Below are 6,614 nucleotides of genomic sequence, written 5' to 3' on the forward strand. Positions count from 1 at the left end.
TTCTCTTTTTTACTTTTTTTTTTTTTTTGGAGAGGTTTTCGCTATAGAGCGCATGTGCTCGCCAGACAGACAGAGACAGAGAGACAGAAAGCGAGAAATCACCCCCTAGAGGGGATGGCCACACTGCAATCCCTTCTCCTCCATTCTCCTCTCGGGATCTTGGGCACGCACGCACACGCGCCCGGCCAAGTTTAAGCCACCAGGTCCGGGACTCAAACCGCAGTTGATTACGTGGGAGTCCAGAGACATAACCATTACGCTAACTGCCAGTCCCGATTTTAAGTTTTCTAACACTTATGGTCCAGAAGGTGCATAGAAAGAGGTGCACATAGATACCAAGGGCCTAAGGAGTCACTCTCAAATACTCCTGTCTTTATCACTAAATCCAGTAGTACTCAGAAACCTTCTAATTTCTCTCACAATTACTCTAAATCTTTTCTTAAAAAAATTTAATGTCATCTCTACTCTTTTATTTCACCCATCATCATTTAAAAGTCCACTCAGAAGGATATACAATCAGCTCTCTATATCCATGGGTTCCAAATCTAACAACCATAGGTACAGACAGGCCACACCAATTGTTATAAAATGGGAAGAGAGGTGTTTCCTAAATGGGAGATGCCCAAGTCTTCTATATTTTCCTTTTCACTTATGCCTAATACTAAGATTACTTTTTAGTGATCTAGAATAATTTAGAATAGACAAGGGAATGTGCGTAAGTTATGTGCAGATACTATGCCATTTTATGTAAAGGACCTCAGCATCTGTGCATTTTTGGTTCCCTTGGAGAATCCTGGAAGCAGACCCTTGAGAATACCAAGAGAGAACTGTCTTTGCAGAGGGTGAAGTTGGGGAGAGGCAGTAGAATGGAAAAAGAGAGGTAAGATATGATATAAACAATACATTCAAATTTTCTGTTTGAGTGTGCTGTGCTTGTGTAAAGATGTTTGAGAGTATGAGAAAAAAAGGCAAGCAGAGCCTGACCATTCTCCGCAGCATGGATTTTGGCAGTAAAGAGCAGAGAGGGTGTGTAGAGTGAGCTAGGGTCAAAGACAGGTTCAGAGAGACCGAATGACAAGGCAACTTCTTTTTTTTTTTTTTTTTTTGGGGGGGTTTTTTCTACAGGTCACGTGTGCTTACCAGAAAGACAGAGAGACAGAAAGCAAGAAATCACCCCCCAGGGGGGATGACCACGCTGCAATCCCTTCTCCTCCATTCTCCTCTCAGGATCTTGGGCATGCATGCACATGTGCCTGGTGTGAGTTTAAGCCACGCCTGGTGTGAGTTTAAGCTGCTGGGTCTAGAACTTGAACCATGGTCGACTACATGAGAGTCCAATGACATAGCCATTACACTAACTGCTGGTCCCAACAAGGCAACTTTTTAATGGACATGGTTCCTCAGGTTCTTCTGGTCTCTAACACCTCACAGAATAGCTTCAGCATAGTACCACTCTCAGCTCATTTGTTATTCTTCAGAGGATGGGAACACTGAGTGACTGGCTTTGTTCCTGCATTGATCAGGGCATTTTACACTACGTGATGGCCCTGTACTGTCCTCTTAGGTTGTAGGCTGGTCTACAAGTGGGGGTGTTTGTCCCAAGAAGGACTCAACTGGCATCACCAGATCCAAGGCAGTGTTGGAAAAAATATAATCTCAGAAGCAATAGTGTGCCTATGTGCCCTTCTAACCTATAAAGGACTAAGCATTTTTCTATGCCAATAATGTTCAAATTATTTTAGCCTTTACATTTTTTTTTCTTCAAATGAAATCTTATTAGGAAACTCAGTATAAAAATCTAATAAAAGAGAAGCTCTTCTGATTCAAGTTTATGTAGTTTGGAGTCCCAAGTATTTACCCTTTAATTTCTTTGAACAACGTCCATGAAATTCCTAGGACATTGATAACCAGAACATTAAAGTATTAAATTATGTGTTCTTTAATGCTGCTTTTAGTAGTCTTACCTAATTTTTAAAAAAGAGGAAATTGAGGCACAAAGTTGTTTAGATCTTACTTTGTTAAGACCATGCCATGAGTTTTGTATTGGTCAGCAACTGTGTTTGGGTGGTTTAAAAATGGGCATAAGTAAGGCAGGCTTTATTCTCCTCTCACCTAAGAAGATATCTTGAAGTGGGCAGTAAAGGGCTGATGTACTACCATGAAGTCTTTGAGTGCCAAGCCTTTTTGCAATTTGCCATTCTACCATCTCTAGGACAGACCCTTGTCCCTTGTGGATAGGATGGTTTCTGGAGTTCCAGCCATCTGATCAGCACTTAGATGTAGAAAGAGGGAGGACAGAAGGGTCCTCCTAGGTGAGTCATTCTCTTTCAAAGGGAACTTTCTGGAAAGCCTTAATACTGTCCCTCCCAGTAATACAGGAGCTTTGCCAGAGAGGAAGGGTGACTTGGTATTGGTGGGTAATTAATAGTCTGCCACACATGTGATGTGCATGCTCTCTAAGTGAGCCCATGTCCTTCATTTATCGCACTTGCAGATAATCCTCTTGTTCTCTTCATAAACCCACAAGGCAATATTTCACCTATATATATATTTTTCCTCATTTTTTCCTCCTATTCAGAAGTTTACACACCCTATCTAATTCCCATGTGTCATGCATTTTATTTTTGAAAATCAGGTGTTCATAAAATAACCTAACTTGTCTGTTCAAATTGTTTGACAAATGTAATGTGTTATCAACATATTGTACATTTTGGATTATTGTCATATAATCCTGCTATGAGGGCAGATGGCAAGTGGAAGGTATAGTTTAGCAAGCCATGGGGTTTGTGACCAAAACCAGGAGTAGGGTTATCTTTCAGGGCACACTAATCCCCACTCTTTGACCCTTTACCACATGAGGGCTTTTACTAGCTTCTTGTTGAGGCATTCCCATTTCCCCGTGTTTGCTCACCCACTGTGAGAGGGTAATGGGGCACTTTGTACATGTGAGCCACCACAGCCTGTGGAAGGGCATGGAAAACAGGGACTGGAAATAGATCCAAAAGATTTGGACTCAGATCTAAGTCATTTCATTTCTCTAGGACTCAGTTTCCTCTTCAGTAAAATGAGAGGATTAGACTAGATGAACTCCATGGACATTTGTAATTCAAACAGTACAATATTATGTCTCCTGCTTCCTTTCACCTTTCTTCTTTCTTACTTGGACTGAAATGTGAAGTACAAATGCTTCCAGTCATGGGACAAAGACTCTCAAATGTCATCTTCCGGGACCAGCAGTTAGTGTAATGGTTATGTCTCTGGACTTCCATGTAGTCAACCATGGTTCCAGTCCTGAACCTGGTGGCTTAAATTCATGCTGGGCATGTGAGTGTGCATGCTGAAGATCCCGAGAGGAGAATGGAGGAGAGGGGATTGTGGCATGGCCATCCCCCCCAGGGGTGATTTCTCACTTTCTGTCTCTGTCTCTCTGGCGAGCACATGCGACCTATAGCAAACACCTTTCCAAAAAAAAAAAAAAAAAAGTCATCTACCCATTTTGTTCCACCAGGAAGAGTTTTAATAAAAGATGTATCAGACTTTGGAAGATTGTCCTAGTGCGCGTCTTTAACAAAAATGCCTTAAGTTGTTATTTATTTATTTATTTATTTATTTATTTATTTATTTATTTATAGAAGTTTTTGCCAAAGGGTGCATTCTGGTGCCAGTCCTATAAAGTCAGATAAGGACTGAGCAGAAGAGATGGCTATTCAAAGGATGGTTCATGGGCAGTTGCCTATCACCACACCATTCGCTAGTGGTCTATGAGAAGATAAGTAGTATTGTGCCAGAGTACAAGCCCACTCTATCACTAAGCTCACTCTTTAGTTTTCAGCTCACTTTTATTTATTTATTTATTTTTAAATAATAAGGCTTTCTTGATGAAGTAAGCAGTATACTTTTTTTAGATTCTGGTGCAATTTCCTTATCTCCTCCTGGACCGCTATCAAACAGTTTTTGAGAACTGGCACTTGGAGGAGCACTGGTGTAGAGCACTCCTGGAATTGCTGCCCACATGCCAACCACCCTCCATACTTGATGGAAGCCCTACAGAAGCCATATCCTATAGTGTGTGATTCTGACCCCTTCTTTTGGTGGTCATATCTGATAGGCTCACTTCATGTGTTTGAGCTAAGTTTGACCAACCAGATTTTCTTTCTAAAACCAAAGAATTTTGAAAAGAGAAAGGAACCAGGAGATGCTAGTAGATGTGTTACAGAAATAACAAAAGGAGCCTAGAAACTTTTGTTGCCATGTCTCTAGAATTGGAGCTGTTCTTGCATTTCTGAGGTGTGGCTGTTAATTCTTCCTTACTTTTTTTGTGAGATTACTATAGCCTTTCAAATAAACTCTCTTTTGTCCTAAGGTGGATAGAGTTGGTTTCAAAAGACCCTTTTGAAGAACTACTGAAAAATGTAGGGAAGACCACATGTTCAATGATTAGGATTCTTTGAATCCTGATAATTCTTTCATAATTTCAGTTCTTTGTTAGAGTATGTGAGGGTGTTGCCCCCAGGTCTAAGTCCCAGTAAGAGCTGGACTTGTTTCTACATGAGCTGCCAAACTCCCCACTGTAAAATGGAAATTAAGATGCACATAATCAATTATTCCCAGTTACTAAAGACTAATAAAGACCGAGCGTCTTAGTTAAAACAAATGAGTGGGACAAGCAGTTGGTATAATGGTTACGTTGCTTGATTCCCACATAGTCGACCATGGTTTGAGTGCTGGACCTGGTGGCTTAAACTCACGCTGGGTGCAGGTGTGTGCATGCCCAAAATCCTGAAAGGAGAGCAGAAGAGAAGGGATTGTGGCATGGCCAGCCCCGTTGGGGGGTGATATCTCACTTTCTGTCTCTTTCTCTCTCTCTGGCAAGCACACACGTGCTATAGCAAAAATATCTCTCTTAAAAATATTTTTAAAAAAAATAGGGTAATTGAGATCAGCAGATGGCATAATGGTTACATTGCTGGACTCCATGTAGGCAACAACGGTTTAAATCCCAGACCCAGTGGCTTAAAATTCACGCGAGGCATGTGAGTGTGCATGCCCAAAATCCTGAGAGGAGAATGGAGGAAAAGGGGTTGCTGCGTGGCCATCCCCCTGGGGGATGATTTCTCACTTTCTATCTCTCTTTCTATCTTTCTGACAAGTGCACATGCCCTATAACAAAAATCCCTGTTTAAAAAAAAAAAAAAGATGAGTAATCAATCTTTATCTAATTGTAGCTAAACAGAACCTAAATCAGTGAGTTAACTTGTTGATATTAACAGTCTTAGCCACTTCGGAGCTACAGCATTGACATCTGCCCAGCTAGGTGGCTTTAAAAGAATCATTTGTTCTGGGAAAACAAACATCTCAATCAACTAAACTCAAACCACAGGTTCTGGAATTCAAACTTGTTTTTATAAAAAATTATGATGGAAACACAACTTCAATCTTCTTATGATCCAGTCATATCTTTTAATCAATAGAAGTGATACATGATTTAAAAATTATTTTTATATCTCCTGAGATTATCTTACTATTTGAAGTTGCAGGTCCCAGCAGAGAATCCATTCCTACTCAGTCAAAGAAGTAGCTGGAGTTGATGTTTGAGCTGAATGCTTAGCAGCTGGAAGTTGCTAAGCTAAGGGCATGGGCTGGTACCAGGAGAAAAGCAAGCACCGTGCTCCTGCTGCTCTTATTTCAGGGAGAAACAAACAGTGCCGGGACGTATTGGAGTCACTTTCCACACTTGACGCCCTGATCATGTATTTCCAATCCCAGAACAATTGTCACATGCACACTTAGAGCCTTTGTGATCCTGGTTTGGAATGGGTTAATCTATTTTTAAAGTCTACTCAAATACTATTAAGCTAATTCTTGTATTCCTTTGCTTTCTATTTAAAAGTGCCTATAGTAATAGAGGTCTTTCCCTGTGTAGCTGAGAGGATCACCTACAAATTCTCTCTAAATGGAAAAAATTTGAACCTGAGATTCAAAAATTGAATTGTCCGAAAAAATCATGATGCATTTTTGCATAGAAAACCATGTCATACATATTTTGAAACTTATCCTTAAAATTCAGTACTTTGAAATTTTGAAAGTTGTTTGTAAACTGTCAAGAATTATGGAGTATGAGTTAAAATTTTTTGCTATGTAAAGTAAATGCTTGTGGAAAAATGTATAAATAAATAAATGAAAGAAAAAAAGAAGAAGAAAACCATGTCATGACTTTTCCAACGACTTAGTAAATATGCTTGTAGTTCTCCGCATCTGAAACCTCTTCTTAGTCTCTTTAAAATCCAATAATTAAGGTACACAGTCTTTTCTTAATTATATTGCTGGACATATAGTAAACATAATCTATAAGACTCTTAACATAATATCATTTATCCAGTTTTTTTTATTGTACTAAATTTCAGAGCTAATCTAAGTTTAAACTCTTTATTTTAGAAAATCAGTAACAGCAGCTAATTAGCACGTCTCATTCTGGATGTATTTGCCAACCAATTTCAGAGACTCATTTGCCTGTTAAGAGATTTTATTGAATACCAGCACCACAGCTTCTCCTTTTTTTCTAGTAAACAGCTCATGCTTATTATCTTATTACAGGAATGCCACTGGTTAAATCA

This window comes from Tupaia chinensis, unplaced genomic scaffold (genome assembly GCF_000334495.1).
Source record: "Tupaia chinensis unplaced genomic scaffold, TupChi_1.0 Scaffold000350_1, whole genome shotgun sequence".
Lineage (NCBI taxonomy): Eukaryota > Metazoa > Chordata > Mammalia > Scandentia > Tupaiidae > Tupaia > Tupaia belangeri.